General features: G+C 45.2%; 1 protein-coding gene across 1 annotated transcript in view; it reads right to left on the bottom strand.

Moving 5' to 3' along the window:
* SOCS6 (suppressor of cytokine signaling 6) overlaps positions 1-12,274 on the bottom strand; it is a 29,805-nt gene extending 17,531 nt beyond the window's left edge. Inside the window, exon 1 of the mRNA XM_040433021.1 lies at positions 12,153-12,274. The gene's annotated coding sequence lies outside the window, so the exon portion shown is untranslated. The remainder of the gene's footprint in view (positions 1-12,152) is intronic.
* Positions 12,275-19,620: the final 7,346 nt, after the last annotated feature.

Below are 19,620 nucleotides of genomic sequence, written 5' to 3'. Positions count from 1 at the left end.
ACCGGACTACCTGAGGTCCCTACAATCACCCCCTTCGTGGAGCAGCAGACCCCCAAAGCACAGAGATCTGGGAAAAGAAGTCGCCAGCTGACACCTAAAAGACTCAGCCAAGCCTAACGTAAAACCTTCTCATTAGCCATTAGTTATGCCTTACGTTTACTTATATGGTGGACTGTTGATTTTAGTTATAATACTAATACCCACTTTGAAATGTTAGGCCCTGTCACTTTACCACATATCCTATCTTTGCGGATTTTTCCATCGCGATTAATTCAGATAGGAATTACTATGTTCCCATAACCTTTACTTTATTTGTGTGGCTTAGACACTGAATACTATTGTTACGCAATATTACAGTTATGCAATATTATGGTTCAGGTCACAACTACCTCGTGATAGAGATCAGTCACTTGGTCTACAGACCTTATCTCCCCCTATGACTGATTGTTTGGCTTACAGAAATGTAGGACAATCTGTTAACTGCTGTTCTGTTTATTTTGTTCATTTTGTTATGAAGGTACATCTATTTATGTTCCGAGGTTCCATCAGATACAGAAGCTCCCCCTGGTTCCCTTTCCACTGATCCAAGTTCCACCCAGCATCTTCAGCAAGGTCGTGGGCTCCTGGGGGGGGGGGGGGGGGGGGGGGGGAAGGACATTCAGCGAGGTAACGCTCAACATATTATACACAATGGTTGACTTACTATTTGCGTCATACAATGTCAAAGGCTTTAATTCTCCATCAAAAAAGGAGTCAGGTTTTCTCATTGTTACGCAAATCAGGAGCTACTGTCCTCCTCCTCCAGGAGACACACTTCAAATTTAACCACTACCCTAACCTATCATATGGCCATTTTTCACAATGGTTCCACTGTGGTGGCAACTCTTCTGCCTCAGGAGGAGTAAGTATTGGGTTCCAGAGGAGAGTCCCTTTCCACTACACTTCTCATTTGCAGGATCCTGATGGTCGCTATTTATTGGTCAAGGGCATTATTGGCCCTCAAACCTATACATTTATTAACCTTTATGCGCCTAACACTGGTCACCACAGCTGGTTCCTAAAGGTTTTTCCTATCATAAAATCCTTTGCAGAGGAACTGACCATAGTAGGAGGAGACCTTAATGCCACCTTAAACCCGCAATTAGACTCCTCAACCTCAAAATCAGCCCTAGCACTTAAAACACTGAGGTACATTAGAGAAGGGTTTTGGAATGTTCATCTGATAGATGTTTGGCGAACATTCCTACCCACTACACCAGACTACACTTTTTACTCTAATGTCCATTGCACATATCAACGCCTAGACTACCTCTTCGTGTCCAAAGAACACTTGCAATATTGTAGTAACCCCCAGATAGGATCCATTCACCTTTCCGACCATGCCCCTATCAATCTCTTCACCAACCCACAAACACCACAAATTTAAATGGCGCCTTAACGAATCGTTATTGGGGAATAAGGACACTAGGGACAAAATAGCCGATCTTCTTAAAGAATACTTTACCCTAAATAAAAACCCTGACATCTCTGCTCTCTCAGTATGGGATGCCCACAAACCTTATATTAGAGGACATCTCATAAGTTTGGGTGCTTATCAAAAAAAACAGAGGAACAAAAAACTAGATTTTCTATGCCAGAAAATACAAAAACTAGAGTCCCTACACAAACTTTCATTCTCCGAGCAACAACTTCAAGAGTTGTCTGGTTATAGAGCGGAATTGGAATCTATGCTACAACAATCCACAACCAAACTCTTCCTGAACTCGCAACACAAATTTTTCGCCCACGGAGATAAAACATCCAGATTTATGATGAGTAGGATAAGGAATAGAAGGGCAGCAAACTATATCCATCAAATAGTATCCCCACAAGGCTCACCCCTATATTCCTCTAAAGAAATAGGTATCCAGTTTAAAGAGTTTTACAAAGCTCTATATAATCTGCCCCAAACACTCACTCCTGAATTACAGGCTTCTGTTTTTTCCTCCTTCCTAGATACACTCATTACCAACCATTCCTGAAGATCAGAAACAAGTACTTTCCTCCCCATTCACTCTTAAGGAACTCACAACTGCCTTAAAACAGACACCCTCTGGAAAAAGTCCCGGCCCTGATGGCCTCCCTGTCCAATACTATAGAACAGGGGTCAGCAACCTCCGGCACTCCAGCTGTTTTGAAACTACAACTCCCAGCATGCATTCTTGCTCTGCTCTTCTAAGAACTCTCGTAGAAATTAATGGAGCATGCTGGGAATTGTAGTTTCACAACATCTGGAGTGCCGAAGGTTGCTGACCCCTGCTATAGAACATACCAAAAATACTTACTCCCCCATCTTTTGGAGGTTTGTAACCTAACCCTACAGGGGGAGAAATTATCTAGAGATATGACACAGGCCCATATTACCCTGATCCCTAAAGAGGGAAAAGACCCTAAACATTGTGCCAACTACAGACCTATTTCCCTCCTCAATATCGACCTTAAGATGCTTGCAAAATTGTTGGCTAATCGATTATCAGTTCTTCTTCCATCATTAGTGCATGGGGATCAGGTAGGCTTTATCAAAGGTAGAGAGGGAAGAGATAATACAGTCAGAGTACTGAACATAATACAACTCTCTGCAAACCGTTCTAGTCTTCTTCTGCTGAGCACGGATGCAGAAAAAGCGTTCGACAGAATTGATTGGTCTTTCCTGAGACACGTCCTTAGTAGATTTGGCCTGCCTGATCCCTTTGTGCAATCCACTTTTGCAATGTATGCTCAGACATCAGCTTCTGTTTTGATTAATGGCGACTTATCAGACCCCTTTTCTATCCAAAATGGCACTAGGCAGGGATGCCCCCTATCCCCCTTGCTTTTCGTACTGGCATTAGAACCGCTTCTCCTAAAATTGAGAGAAGACGAGGGTGTTCGGGGTGTGGCGTTGGGAGGCAAAGATCACAAAGTGGCTGCATTCGCCGACGACATCATGATCATGACTTCCAACCCCAAAGACTCCTTACACATAATACAAAAACATCTGGAGACTTATAGCTCTTTCTCCAATTTTAAAATTAATAAGCAAAAATCACTAGTAATGTGTGTGGGGATCCCCCAATCGACTCAAGCCCGCTTAAAAAGAAACTCACCCTTCAATTGGTCCTCCCCATATGTAACTTATCTAGGGGTTAAAATTAGCCCAAACACTAAATTATTCCCCATTACTAAATGACATTTCAGCCAGTATAGATAAACTGGACATACCAACCATTTCTTGGTTTGGCCGAAAAAACCTTCTTATGTCATTGATACTTCCTCGCCTTACCTACCTACAACAGGTTCTTCCCATTCCAGTCCCCAAAACCTATTATAATGCATTAAGAAAACTTTTTCGCTCATTTATTTGGAGAGGAAAGAAGGCAAGATTATCCTATGAACTTCTAGCACGCCCTAAACGGTTTGGGGGTATAGCCTTACCAGACCCAGAATTGTATGGAAAGGCAGTCCTGCTGTCTAGAATAGTAGAGTGGCTTAGACCCAGTAACACAAAATCTTGGGTTGCAATAGAACAGGAACTAGTGAAAAAACCTTTCAGATCTCTATTATTGGGTAACAAAAGCACATATAACTTACCCTCCTCACCATACCCAATTATCCAAGCAACTTTGAATGCGTGGAAATGGCTCCAATCATCTCATTGCTCTATTCCCTTCCCCTCTCCTCTTCTTTCCATAAGCGATATCCTGGGGACAGCACTGCCCGAGGTAACAGAATGTACCCCAAGAGACTCGTTACTTCCAACTACATCCTTTTTTGATCTTAATGGTTCCTTAGTTAAGCTCAAGGAGTTTCAAAAGATCCTTAATGATGATCCCCGACATATCTCATCCACGTCTTATATACACGCATTTATCTCTCAACATATCACGATAGGGGACATATATCGACCTTTACTATGGTCTGAGGTCCTAATATCTAGTCCAACCCCACCAAAGAAACTAATATCACAGCTTTTTAAAAGGATAAGCATTCCACCAACCCCCACTAAGCCAGCCTTCATCCGCTATTGGGAAAGGGATCTGGGACAGGAACTACCATATACTATATTACCCGAAATATTGTCCTCCCCACATTGCTCATCCAGGTGTGTCCGCATACAAGAGAACGGATACAAAATCCTAACCAGATGGTACAAAACACCTGATATTACATCAATGTACTCAGTAACAGCCTCAGACGTATGTTGGAGATGCAATGCTGATAGGGGAACCTTCTTCCACATTTGGTGGAACTGCCCACTTATTAAGGTATGGTGGGAGGAAATATTCCAGATTAGCAACTCAATATGCAAAACCAAGATACGAATGTCAGCAAGTAAAGCCCTACTTAACCTTGATCTAGACAAGACAGACTGTTCCATGCCCTTTTTATTCAAACAATTGTTGATGGCAGCTCCACTGCTAATTCCAAAACATTGGTTGGCAGCTATCCCTCCCTCCATAGAGCACTGGAAAATGAAAATTGATCAGATTTTCCGATTTGAAGAAACTTTCTTCATGGGAAGCTAGGAAGCATCTAAAATTCCAACACCAATGGCACCTATGGCAAAAGTTCAGGCACCCGAGTTACGCAGAATGATGGATTTTTAGGTCCATTAGAGTTATAAAATGCTGTTTAGAGGGGGTATACTTCAAAAGGAGACTAGGCCCACTTACCAACTTTAATATACTGTATTCCATTGGATTATATTACTGGGCCCAGTACTAAGCCAAATGGGGCTAAGCAATAAGGCTACACTATATACCACTCTTTGACTTACTATAATGAAAATACAATTTCTTTGCGACTGTGACTATGTATTTTGCATTACCTAACATGTTAAGAATACCACTTTTATGTAAAGCGGTTTCTCTTACCTCTTACATTATCTGATGTGTACCATATGTAATGATATTTAAGCACCGGATACACACTTTGCAAGATGTTTAGACTATTGTCAATGTACCTTGTTATGTTACAAAAATAAAAAAAATTAAAAAAAAAAACACTACCCATTTGGCCACCAATGTTTGTCTGTGGAGACGCCATGGCTGTGTGTTTGACTTTATGCACCAGTTTTCCATGGGCCTGGCTGGAACACCTGAACTCGATGCGGAGGGTGCCCACATACTCTCGGTATATTAGCCTCAGCTCACGGATACAGATGGTTGTTCAGGAGGGAATCCAGAGCATTACTACCTTGTTGGCATTTTAATGATCATCCAATGTCTTGTTTCGGGTGATTATAGAGGATGAATCACAGAGTGTTAACAACAGTTGCCAGGTACGGATCTCACAACTAGCGCCAGGCATGCAATTAACATGGCTTTACGCCTGCAGGTAAACGTATATAAACTGGATGAATGATCGATAAAACAAAGCACAAGGAACCAATGCAACAGACTGGCCTAAGAGGAGAACAACTGGGCCTACCGGGCAGAATTACAGCAAAGCTGGGCACTGCCAGGGAAAAATAAGAATCTACTGCCACCGAATCTAAAGGGGCTGGCACGCTGGAGGACTGGGTGCCACCAAGTATTACTCAGTGGCCCATTTACTAAAGTGGGTGCCACATAATACAAGAACACTCATTCAAAAGATACTTCAGGAACATGGAGCGCTGCGCCAAAACGTGTCTGACGGAAAACGGAGACCACTTCCAGCATCGCATGTAATGCAACCGAGTTCACACAGCGCATTCGTTTTGTTCAGATTGCTAACCTAACGGATATTCGGGCCTCTCGCGTGAATCTCCCTGTACTACACTGGGGTGTGAAGGTGGCAATACACCGAGTCTGACTGACCCGTATCTTGTGTTAGCAGCTTAGGTTGAGCCTTTTAGGCTGGTTTCACACTAGCGTTTTGACTTTCAGCAGGAAACGGGCTGTCCGATCTTTCTGCATGCCGGAATTGCCGATAGCAACCGCTTCGCTGCCCAATCCCATTCGCTATAATGTGGACCGGGGGGGGATCCAGCCTCAACCCAGCAAATATGCTGAGAACTGGCCAGACACACCACTGCGTGCAGCAGTTTTTGTCCGGCCGCTGCTCGGCATGTTTGCCAGGTTGCCGCAGGATCTCCGCCAATCCCCATTATGGATCCAGACATCTCCAGCAGGCTGCTCAACTCCGGTCCTCGGGGCCCACCTACCAGTCATGTTTTCAGGATGTCCTTAGTATTGAGCAGGTGATATCATTAGTGTCCGTGCTTCAGGACTTACCACAGGTATTCATTCTGTGGGATATTCCTGACCGGTAGGCGCATTGGGGTCTCCAATGCACAGACGCCATCCGTGCGGCTGACCCGACGGATCCAGTCCTATTCAATGCAGTCGTGCTTCCGTGCCGACCTTTCAGATGGCTGACCCATTCAAGTGAATGGGTCCACATCCGTGATGCGAGGTGTACACTGCTGGTGCCCGCATATTGCGGACCTGCAAACGGTCATGTGAATGAGCCCTAAGGCAAATGTGAAACAGGCCCAAGAATCCATTCCCCCTGCCCACCAGGAGGATTTCCCCACCACAAATACCACGGGTAAATCTGCAGCAACCTCTAAGGCCCCTTGCAGACGAGCGTGTCTGGATTATGTCCGGATGCGTTCAGTGAAAACTGAGCGATTTCGCAAACAAAGCCATTTAGTTTTGTTTCCGATCGCGTTCATTTTTTCGGGTGCAATGCGTTTCACTGCATTTTGCACGCTCGTGATAAAAAAAATGAATGTTTACAAACAACATCTCTTAGAAACCATCCGATTTTCACGCAGCTCCATTCACTTCTATGGGCCAGCGTTGCGTGAAAAAAAATAAAAAATAAAAAATAAAAAAAAATAAAAAAATCGCAGAATATAGAACATGCTGCGATTTTCATGCAACGCAAAAGTGATGCGTGAAAACCACCGCTCATGTACACAGCCCCATTTAAATGAACGGGTCCGGATTCCGTGCGGGCGCAATGTGTTCGTGTGAAAAGGGGCCTAAATGTATAAGACAGAGAGGGGTGAAATCAAAGATGAGAATCGTCAGACAGAATCCATGTTCTTCAAGTTTAAAAATCTGCATTGCTTGTGAATGTCTGCATGGAAAACCTCCACGGCATGTGGGTAACATCTCATTGGTACTGTACTAGCGGCTCCTCACACAAGCGCTGTGTCCAGTGGGCAGCACACAGACTCCGCGCTGGCACATACACACCAACGGGTCCATCAAGTCCAACCTTTCTCAGCATTTATTTTCCTCACCACTACTTGGTCTGGTTCTCACACTAGATCCTCTCATTCAAGTCAAAAGGGTTGCAAAAAAAATATAAATAAAATAACGGACAGCACATGGAAGCCATTCATGTGCGCCCATTTAGATAGTCTGCTTATAGTGGATGGAGCTCGGAGGGGTTTTCCAACGCTCACTGTAAGGCCCCTTTCACACAAGCGAGTTTTCAGCGCAGGTGCAATGCGTGACGTGAACACATAGCACCCGCACTGTATCCTGACCCATTCATTTCAATGGGTCTATGTACATGAGCGTTTTGTTTCACACATCATTTCTGCGTTGCGTGAAAATTGCAGCATGTTCCATATTCTGCGTTTTTCACGCAGCCCTGGCCCCATAGAAGTGAATGGGGCTACATAGAAAAACGCATTGCATCCGGAAGCAGGTGCGGGTGCGATGCGTTATTCACTGATGGTTGCTAAGAGATGTTGTTTGTAAACCTTCAGTTTCTAATCATGCGCGTGAAAAACGCATCAAAACGCATTGCACCCGCGCGGAAAAACTGAACGCAATCACAGACAAAACTGACTGAGCTTACTTGCAAAATGGTGCGAGTTTCACTGAACGCATCCTGAACGCATCCGGAGCCAATCCGTCACGCTCGTGTGAAAGAGGCCACACGTGCGTCACGGATTTGGTCTGGATGCGTTGCGGGTGCATTGCGGGAAACCTGTGAGAGTGCGCACACAATTTCAGTCAGTTTTGTCTGCGATTGCGTTGTTCAGTTTTTTCCGCACGAGTGCAAAGCGTTTTAATGTGTTTTGCATGCGCTTGATAAAAAAAAAACGGACTGTGGTACCCAGACCCGAACCCGGACTTCACCGAAGTTCGGGTTTGGGTTCGGTGTTGTGTAGATGTTATTATTTTCCCTTTTAACATGGTTATAAGAAAATAATAGCATTCTGTATTGTTCAATGTCCTTTGAAGTTAAAAAATAAAAAATTACCTCATTCACTTGATCGCGCAGCCGTTATCGTCTTCTTTGTTCTTCTTGCAGGACCTGCAAAAGGACCTGCGCTGACGTCACTGTGCTGACCACATGGTGAGCGTGATGACGTCCGCGCAGGTCCTTTTGTAGGTCCTGCAAGAAGAACAAAGAAGACGATAACGGATGCGCGATAAAGTGGATGAGATGAGCATTATACTTCGCATTCTGTATTAAAGAATGCCATTATTTTCTCTTATAACCATGTTATAATGGAAAATAATAGTGAATGGACCTCCACATCATCTCCTTAGCAACCATGGGTGAAAATCGCATCGCATTTGCACTTGCTTGCGGATGCTATGCAATTTTCACGCAGCCCCATTCACTTCTATGAGGCCTGCGTTGCGTGAAAAACACAGAATATAGAACATGCTGCACAAGTGATGCGTGAAAGACCATCGCTCATGTGCAAAGTCCCATTGAAATGAATAGGTCAGGATTCAGTGCGGGTGCAACGCGTTCACGTCACGCATTGCGCCCGCATGGAAAACTCACCCGTGTGAAAGGGGCCTAACAGAAAACACATCCACTTAAGGGCAGAGTTCTGGTCCGAGGACAACTGCAAGCTACATCTAGAAATATCCATGCTCATGAAAATCCCTTAGTGGAATTAAAGGAGGCCGTCAGATTGAACATGAGGTCTGAGCTGCAGGCAGCGTGCTATAGAGCAGGAGGAGCAGAGCAGACTGATATACGGTCTTATAGGAAAAGATTCAGTAATTTATTCATTGAATTCCTGCTCAGTGTAGAATATAAAGTCAGGGAGGCGGAGCCATCAGTGATTGACAGCCTTCCCTCTATGACTGTGTATACAGAGATAGCTGTCAGTCAAAGCCCAGAATGAGCAGGAATTTAAATGGGTAAATTACAAGTTTTGATTAATCTTTTCCCATAAAACTATATATCAATCTGCTCAGCTCCGACATCATGTTCAGGGTGACAGGTTCCCTTTAAGAATTCTGTAATAGCGCAGTGCGATTGGATGACGCCGCCTTCGGGTTTTTCTACTTATCACCAATTAGAAGAAAACCAGGGACGTGTGAAGAAACACATTAATATCAAAGGATAGGTGTGCTGTCCGCGGAGACCACGTGTGGGAGCCCCGAGACCGGACCCCGATGTATTCAGCTAATAAATGCGTCCTCGTCGTATAATGGAACGTTCTGGAAGCTTCTGTTACCTATTTACATAGGATCATTTTCAAGATCTCCGCTTGTAGTAATTGAATAGTCGCCTCTGATCGTCACATGACCAGGGCAGACTTCTTGTGCTGGACATAACCCCCAAAGAAACGAACGGTGCGACACTTCCGGGGGCACACAGGGCCCCTGTTCTCGTGATCCGTGGAGGTCCCAGCGATAGGACCCCACCCATCTAATACTTAACCCCTACCCTGTAAACAGGGATAACATTATATAACTGGAATGCCCCTTTAAGGCCCTTTTACACAGGCTGACGCCCAGGCAATTGTCAGGAACAAACCAAACAATCCTGATAATTGCCTGATCGCGAGCAGAGGTGATAGCTGCATCTATATGCCGCAACAACCTCCTCTGTGCGGGGGGCACTTCCACTGTTTGCTGGCAGCATACCCCGCTTTCACAGGGGTAAACAATGATTATGTGCCACATGAAAGAGGCTTTCACAAAACGAACAGGCGATTATTCAATCATCGGTGGCACATTTACACAGGGCAATTATCAGGAAGGACCGTTCATACAACGCTCATGCCCGGCCTCATTAAAGGGAAACAGTGGCACGCCATGCAAAATGTTCCCCTCATGCCCCCCCCCCCCCTTTCATATTGGACATGCTCCCATCCTAAGTCAGAACTAGCACATAACACTTTCCTCAGCCAACCCCAGAATAATACAGAACACAATCCAGACCCCACAAATAAAGATATAGACCCTATAGCCCCCTTTATATAGATAGTGCCAACCACATTTCACATGACTACCAGTTATTTCCATTGTTCTGCTCCCAACCAAAAAAACGGAAGTGGCGGATTTGGCACATAACTGAAACCAACGGAACTGAACAGACCCCACTGACTATAATGGGGTCCATTCTGTTTCCATTTGGGGATTCCCCCCCCCTCCCCTTTTTTTTTTTTTTTTTTTTTTAGCAGAACAGTGATGAGCAAATCAAGTTTGTACAAAAATCAGCCTCCCTGAACGGTGAGGGGCTGCCCCGGCTGCTCAAGACCACCCTCCGCCTTGACTGATAAGGACAGACATCCCTCTTCCTTCTTCCCCCCCTGTCATTCGCACAATTGTAGAGTCTCTGTCGTTGCCACCTGACCAGCACGGATGCCGAATGTGCCGCTACACTTTGAAGTGTACCCAGATGTTAGCGGGACATGCACAGTCGGCACCCGCGCTGCTCAGGTGGCAACTACAGAGACTCAGAGTCATTTATTAAGACCGCCATTTTAGACACCGGTCTTAATAACACCTATAGCTGGCGGTGGATCTGCCGAATTATGAAGAGGCGCGGACATCTCCACAACCTCAGCGCATCCAGCGCCAGTCTACATGTAGGTCAGCTCCCTTGCTGTCTTACATTTAAGACCATTTTCTACACCTGAAACAGGCGGAGAAAAGGATGAATGACGCGGGCCTTCCTGGCGTGAGCAGGGAAAAGTCGAAGATTGCGGTGCAACTAACGCTTGCGCCGCAATCTGTGCCACTAACGCTTGCGCCGCAATCTGTGCCTGAATTAAGGCTACTATGGGCGTATTTCAGGATAATAAATGACCCCCTCCGGCCCCAGCTTGCGCTCCTACAGGTGAGCTGTCCGGCGCTGTCAATGAAGGGGGGAGTTTCGTGGGCAGGACCTTCGCCCCTCGAGGAGGACGAGTTGTGAACAAGTCAGATTCATCACTAGTCTCCCATACGCTCCCTTTGGCAGTGAACTGAGCCCCCGACGCTTATGTAAACATGGGTTTATACAGCAAGACTGGTACCTGCCAGAACGCCAACACCAATAGTGCCCACCAAAGATACCACAGGGCAGAGTTCAGATTCCTGCGCTGATGAGGGCATGGTCTGTGGCAGTGGAGGGCAGCGCAGCCCCTGGGAGATGTGCCAGTTCTTCGGAGAGTGTCGGCAAGTATTAAAAAGGGTTTTCCAAGATTTTATAGCTGATGACCCATCTTCTGGATTAGTCGTCAGTATCTGATCTGCGGGGGTCCGACACCTGGGACCCCTGCCGATCAGCTGTTTTGAGAAGGCCTCCTCTCTGTACAGTGTATAGCGGCTCAGCCCCGTTCACTTCTAGGAGGCTGGGCTAGGCCACGTGATCCATGAATGGGTCCTCACTGGCCTAGGAAAGCGACGAGAAGGCCGCTGCGCTAACAGGAGCCCCCCTGGGTTCTCATACAGCCGATCGGCGGGGATCCCAGCTGTCGGACACGATCAGATAGCATAAAACTCCCAGGAAACCCCTTTAAGTAAAAAATAAATAAAAAATGCAGGATTCCAGTCAAATACTGCAAGCAGTGATCTTGAAGACCATAAGAAAGTCACCCAGGAAGCGTATTAGGATGCGGCGTAACTTTTCTCTATAGAAACAGTGTCAGCCCCCCGAGGCCAGAATACCCCTTTAGGTCTACAAGAACCCTGCCACTTTATTTGGTGTGCCCACTTCATGGCAGAGGGCATGGAGGGGAGAACACAAGTGTGCCACAGGAGGTGGCCTGAGGGGGAGGCCAGGGGCCACAGTGCCAGGCCTGTGTACACCGCTGCAGCCCCGGCCGCACTCTCACCACTTCCTCCACTCTCTCCCCATGCCTCACAAAGCCTTCTCAGCGGCCTCTCCCTGAGCGCCCCCTCCCTGCCAGGCCTACCCCTCCGCCGGGCAGCCGGCTCCCTCCTCACCTCACACCGAGCCGCACCGCCGCTTGGTAGGCGGCCTTCTCCAGCCGCTGTCACCGACCCTATCCGCTGCTCTGTTCGACCCCACAGAACCGGCCATGAGAGGAGGAGCAGGACTGGGAGACAAAGACTACAACTCCCAGCAACCCCCGCGGCAAGAGGGAAACGCTGTCAAACAGTCGCAGCTTTATTGAAACGGGAGCAGAGGCGGACAGAGCAGACGTGTCTGGGAACTGAGGGGGGTGTCGCAATCACTGGGCGGGAAGGGAGGCGGCACAGTATATAGGTTATTAGCAGAGTGTGGGGGGCATACTATACATGTGGGGGTCTCCCCTCATCACCTACTGCAGTTACTACTGTAGTCATTGTGAGAATGGGGTTGTTTCTGCAGTAAGCTCGAGCCCTATTCAAATCAATGGTTGCAGTTATTTCAGCAACAGATCTGTTGTGTGTGAAATGTGGCAAATATTAATAACTGTGGAACACAAAGTAACATGCGGTGTGGCTCCGAACCCTTCCCTTACACTGAGATGCACAATTGACAGGCTGTGGACACCTTTGAGAACATTTTTTTATTATTGAATTTTACTTGTTTTTGGCTAAAAACTTTTTTTTTTTTTCAATTGCCCTACATTACAAATATTTTTTTTCTACCACTTTCAGTTTTAGTGCATCTACAGACTATTGCTCCCTGCATCACACTGAACCCATTGCTCCATCCGTGGCCCTTATCTCTGAACTCCTGACAACTCATGAACCCTTATTTAATGCCTCATTCGCACGTTTTTGTGCCCATTTTGAGCTAAAATAATTTTTTTGTGTGTGTGTCATTAAAACATATCAACTCTATCCACTATAACAGTGGCCTCTACAGCACCCCGCCCCCTTAACAGTGACCTCCATAGCGGACCATCCCCTTAACTGTGACCTCCACAGCAGCCTGTCCCTAAGGTGCCCAGAGGTCCAGTTTAGATTTTTAACTTCATTTTTTCAATCCTTGTCGGCTAAGTGGAAGGGGCGTGGCCTAACACCAGATTGGGGCGAAGCTTAGTGGGACCTAGATGTTGATTTTTAACTTAATTTTTTCAATCCTTGTCGGCTGAGGAGTGTGAGGGGGCATGGCCTAACCTGATCAGGGGCGTGTCCTTTTGAAAAGCTCACTCTAAGACAGCAGCACTGTGCTGTCTGAGTGTGAGCTGCAGGGAGAAAGTCACTGTCACGAGTAGGAGGTCCCAGGAGAGACCACCGCGTCGTCAAGCAATAAACGAACGGAAATCAGGTACAGACACACAAGAGTTTATTGAACAAACAAAAACCAGGGAAGGCAGCACAGACAAAACATGAGCTCTATGTACCGTCAGCACAGTGGGAGAAAACCCCCACTGCGCCACTGTCTAGTAATACTCCAGAGGGGCGTGACTAAGCAACTCCTGGTATTCACTAGGGCCCCAGAACGTAGGGTTAGGCTTTGCCGCAGGAAGTTGCCAGGGTCCACTCTGGAGCGTGAACTAGACAGTGACAGCAGAAACTAATGGACAACAGGTACCAGAAGGTACCGACGGCACATAGGCAAACATAACAGACAGGCAAATACAAAACAGGGCAACTAATAACACAAGCAGAGGTACATAGCAAGGAAACAGGAGTGACAATGAGCAGAGAAGGACTTGCTCCACCAGCGGTATACTGCTTGGCCTTGCGCATAGCACTCTGCAGCTAGGCGCGCTGCAGCACGGGCTTGCTGAACCGAGACATATGAATACACACAAAGTAACTAAAACATAACTGGCAGAACAGATAACAGAATTACGGGAAAGAGGACGTCAATGAACAAGTAGGGAAACCCACAGAGCACAGACAGACAGACAGACACGGATCCCATAGGTCAGGAGCAGGACAAGACAACACACACCAGGAGAGCTGACACAGAACTGAGGAAACCTCAGCCTTATATACAGGTTCCATGGGTGCAGCAGAGAGGCCACACCCATGGAGCAGACAGAGAGGATTAACTCCTAATAGGAACACAGGGGAGTTAACCCATAAAGAACTAGAGCAAAGACAGAAGGTCACAGCCAGAGGTAACGACTGTGACAGTCACCCTCCCTCCCACCTCTGCAGCTGACAGAATTTGATTTTACCTTCATTTTTTACAATCTCTGTCAGCTGAGGAGTGGGAGGAGGCGTGGCCTAACCAGATCAGGGGCGTGTCCTTTTGAAAAGCTCACTCTATGGCTACATTCACACGTCAGTATTTTTCTATATCCCGATTTTCGGTCCGTTTTTTGCGGATCCGTTGTTCCTGAAAACGTTTCCGTATGTCATCCGTTTTTTGCGGATCCGCAAAAAACGGAAACATGTATAAATTTCAATAAGCAAATAAAGTTGTTTTTGATTTCTTTTAAAAAAAAATTTTTAAAAAAATTTCCAAAAATTAAATGTAATTTCCAGGAACGGAATCCGCATAAAACGGATGACATACGTAATGACATCCGAATGTCTTCCGTTTTTTGCGGATCCATTGACTTTGTATTGTACCAGGATCCGAATTTTGCGGAAAAGAATAGGACATGTTTTATATTTAAACGGACATGCCGAACGGAACAATGGAAACGGACAGCACACATTGTGCTGAAAGAAAGGTTGTTCAGAAGCAGCACATCAAACGGCTAGTGTAGAGCGGTAATGGAGATCATGCAGCAGCTGGGCAAGGGACCACAGATCCAGAGTGATCCAAAGAACGTGTAGAAAGAGTAGAGGGCCACAGCAGCATATCCAAAAAATTCTTCTTTATTGATCAATTACCGCATGCCACGGCATAAAAAGTAGCAGCGGAAAAAAAGGAGACAATGCGGCAGCACTCTGCAAATCAGACAAAGTACAACAATGCTTACAAAAATTATGGTGCTAATACTACGCTTAAAAAGCGAGATGCTTGGTCAATGCATTTTGTACAAAACCATCTAAGCCCGTATGCCAAACGTCAAGGCGATCTCTGTTACACGGGTCCTAACACTAAATACTACCTGTTATGCGCCATAATGACCGCCATAAAATTCAGGGAGTGTTGGACCCACATGCATGTTGGATCCACTCTGCCTTTTTCCGTTTTTTGTGCCAAAATGGCCTCCATTACAAGGGATGCAGGTACCAACATGCATGCTGAGCCCACTCTATACCCTTCCTGGTGCTAAACAGCTTCCAATGAATGTAGTGAGAGCAGGCCACAGCTTTATACTGAAAATAATTAAAATCAGCCTATGGGGCAGACAGGCTAATCAGGAGTGCACGACTCGCTGGAGTGCCACATCTCCAGCATTGTAAATCTGCAAAAAAAGAGGGAGGTGCTGACTAACCCTCTTTTTTTGCAGATAAAAAGTAGCAGCAACGTTTCGGCTAAGGTTAGCCTTGACAAATAAATAAATAAAATTGATCAATAAAGAAGAATTTTTTGGATATGCTGCTGTGGCCCTCTACTCTTTCAGCACACATTGTGCTGTCCGTTTTTTTCCAGGACCCATTGAAATGAATGGGTCCAGATCTGTTCCGCAAAAAACGGAACAGATCAGGAAAGAAAAAACGGACGTGTGAATGGACCCTAAGACAGCAGCACTGTGCTGTCTGAGTGTAAGCTGCAGGGAGAAAGTCACCCTCCCTCCCAGCTCTGCAGCTGACAGAAGTTGATTTTACCTTCATTTTTTTCAATCTCTGTCGGCTGAGGAGTGGGAGGAGGCGTGGCCTAACCAGATCAGGGGCGTGGTTTAGCAGGATCTAGGGGCAAGGTTTTAAGTTCATCTTTTGAGGGTGGACACATTGTGGCAGGGGGCTTGTCTGGGCTCCTTCCTGCAAGAGTGACGCCCCTCTGGGCACCTTACTGGCTCATTTGCATATCAAATAAACTGGATTTTCAGAGGATAAAAACATCTATTGCTGAACAAAGGCACATCTGGAAATAAGGTACTAAGTGCTATTAGGCCATGGCTTTACTTCAATAGCCATTATCCTGGTGACAGATTTCCTTTAAAGGTCACTTACAGCAATGAAGAAAAATGTCTGGGTTGTTATGGAAACCTGGAGTAAAACCGTGTATGTGGAGGCTGGAGGACCTGCGAGCTTCTATTGACTGATAATGGTCATGTGACCAAGCTTCTATTGACTAATGCATTTTTTGGAAATATCTCAGGAACGCTAAGTCCTAGAGAGCGTAGACCTGGTCTAAAACCTTACCAGACACCTGATGTACCTGTGTGCCAAATTTTGTGATTGTAAATGTGACGGTGCGGATTCCTTTAGCGGACATACATGCATATACACACACACAAACATACACATATATACAAACCGGATTCCAAAAAAGTTGGGACACTATACAAATTGTGAATAAAAACTGAATGCAATGATGTGGAGGTGCCAACTTCTAATATTTTATTCAGAATAGAACATAAATCACGGAACAAAAGTTTAAACTGAGAAAATGTACCCTTTTAAGGGAAAAATATGTTGAATCAGAATTTTATGGTGTCAACAAATCCCCAAAAAGTTGGGGCAAGGCCATTTTCACCACTGTGTAGCATCTCCCCGTCTTCTTACAACACTCAACAGACGTCTAGGGACCGAGGAGACCAGTTTCTCAAGTTTAGAAATAGGAATGCTCTCCCATTCTTGTCTAATACAGGCCTCTAACTGTTCAATCGTCTTGGGCCTTCTTTGTTGCACCTTCCTCTTTATGATGCGCCAAATGTTCTCTTTAGGTGAAAGATCTGGACTGCAGACTGGCCATTTCAGTACCCGGATCCTTCTCCTACGCAGCCATGATGTTGTGATTGATGCAGAATGTGGTCTGGCATTATCTTGTTGAAAAATGCAGGGTCTTCCCTGAAAGAGATGACGTCTGGATGGGAGCATATGTTGTTCTAGAACCTGAATATATTTTTCTGTATTGATGGTGCCTTTCCAGACATGCAAGCTGCCCATGCTAAACGCACTCATGCAACCCCATACCATCAGAGATGCAGGCTTCTGAACTGAGCGTTGATAACAACTTGGGTTGTCCTTGTCCTCTTTGGTCCGGATGACATGGCGTCCCAGATTTCCAAAAAGAACTTCCAATCGTGACTCGTCTGAGCACAGAACAGTCTTCCATTTTGCCACACTCCATTTTAAATGATCCCTGGCCCAGTGAAAACGCCTGAGCTTGTGGATCTTGCTTAGAAATGGCTTCTTCTTTGCACTGTAGAGTTTCAGCTGGCAACGGCGGATGGCACGGTGGATTGTGTTCACTGACAATGGTTTCTGGAAGTATTCCTGAGCCCATTCTGTGATTTCCTTTACAGTAGCATTCCTGTTTGTGGTGCAGTGTCGTTTAAGGGCCCGGAGATCACGGGCATTCAGTATGGTTTTACGGCCTTGACCCTTACGCACAGAGATTGTTCCAGATTCTCTCTGTTATGCACAGTTGATGATGATAGATGCAAAGTCTTTGCAATTTTTCGCTGGGTAACACCTTTCTGATATTGCTCCACTATCTTTCTGCGCAACATTATGGGAATTGGTGATCCTCTACCCATCTTGGCTTCTGAGAGACACTGCCACTCTGAGAAGCTCTTTTTATACCCAATCATGTTGCCAATTGACCTAATTAGTGTTAATTGGTCTTCCAGCTCTTCATTATGCTCAAATTTACTTTTTCCAGCCTCTTATTGCTACTTGTCCCAACTTTTTTGGGATTTGTTGACACCGTGAAATTTTGAATCAACGTATTTTTCCTTTAAAATTATACATTTACTCGGATTAAACATTTGATCTGTCATCTACGTTCTATTACAAATAAAAGATTGACATTTGCCATCTCCACATCATTGCATTCAGTTTTTATTCACAATTTGTTTAGTGTCCCAACTTTTTTGGAATCCGGTTTGTAAAATATGCTGCGTTGCTGTAGTAGCAGCCTATGGATTTTCTGTCTTTTCCGTCAGACCAGGAGTAGACGGGCTCCTTATCTCTGCTCTCTGACATTATAAACACTTATAGCTCAGTTCGTATCTTACTAATAAGAATGTAGCTTAAATAAGTGTTTATGACCTCTTAGTAGCTTAAAGATAAGGTTCATTAGATAACTGGCACAAAATGAAAGCTCCAGACACACAGCTAGAAAAACAGTTAAACCTTTGTGACAGAACGGCTCAATATTTTTGATAAAGGCCAATTGAAAATATGATTTTAGGCCAAAAATGAGTAAAATGCAATCATAAAAAAATTGCCTCCGAAGGTGTGCATAGCCTGAGTGTGCATCTACAGGTGAAACTCGAAAAATTAGAATATCGTGCAAAAGTTCATTTATTTCAGTAATGCAACTTAAAAGATGAAACTAATATATGAGATAGACTCATATGCAAAGCAAAATATTTCAAGCCTTTATTTGTTATAATTTGGATGATTATGGCTTATAGTTTATGAAAACCCCAAATTCACAATCTCAGAAAATTAGAATATTACATGAAATCAATAAAAAAAGGATGTTAAATAAAAAAATGTAGGACATCAGAAAAGTATAATCATGCATATGTACTCAGTACTTGGTTTGGGCCCCTTTTGTATCAATTACTACCTCAATGCGGCATGGCATGGATGCTGAGGTGTTATGGAAGACCAGGATGCTTCAATAGCAGCCTTCAGCTCTTCTGCATTGTTCGGTCTCATGTCTCTCATCTTTCTCTGGGCAATGCCCCATAGATTCTCTATGGGGTTCAGGTCAGATGAGTTTTCTGGCCAATCAAGCACAGTAATCCCATGGTCATTGAACCAGGTTTTGGTACTTTTGGGTGCCAAGTCCTGCTGGAAAAGGAAGTCACCATCTCCATAAAACTCGTCTGCGGAAGGAAGCATGAAGTGCTCCAAAATCTCCTGGTAGACGGCTGCGTTGACTCTGGACTTAATGAAGCACAGTGGACCAACACCAGGAGATGACATGGCTGCCCAAATCAACACAGACTGTGGAAACTTCACACTGGACTTCAAGCATCTTGTATTGTGTTACTCTCCATTCTTCCTCCAGACTCTGGGTCCTTGGTTTCCAAATGAGATGTAAAAGTTGCTCTCATCAGAAAAGAGGACTTTGGACCACTGAGCAACAGACCAGTTCTTTTTTTTTTAGAGTTGAGCGGACACCTGGATGTTCGGGTTCGACGGGTTTGGCCAAACTTCACAAAAAAGTTCGAGTTCGGGACCCGAACTTGACCCCGAACCCAAACCCTATTCAAGTCAATGGGGACCCGAGCTTTGGAGCACTAAAATGGCTCTAAAAAAGTCATGGAAAGGGCTAGAGGGCTGCAAATGGCATCAAAATGTGGTTAAGAGCATGGCAAGTGCTCTGCAAACAAATGTGGATAGGGAAATTACTTAAAATAACATAAAATACATAAAAATAACAATCTTGATCTAGGAGGAGGAGATCCATATGGAGTAGGAGGTT

This window comes from Bufo bufo, chromosome 5 (assembly GCF_905171765.1).
Source record: "Bufo bufo chromosome 5, aBufBuf1.1, whole genome shotgun sequence".
Classification (NCBI taxonomy): Eukaryota; Metazoa; Chordata; class Amphibia; order Anura; family Bufonidae; genus Bufo; species Bufo bufo.
The sequence above is the reverse complement of the archived record's forward strand: the minus strand, read 5'-3'. Positions and strand labels throughout refer to the sequence as shown.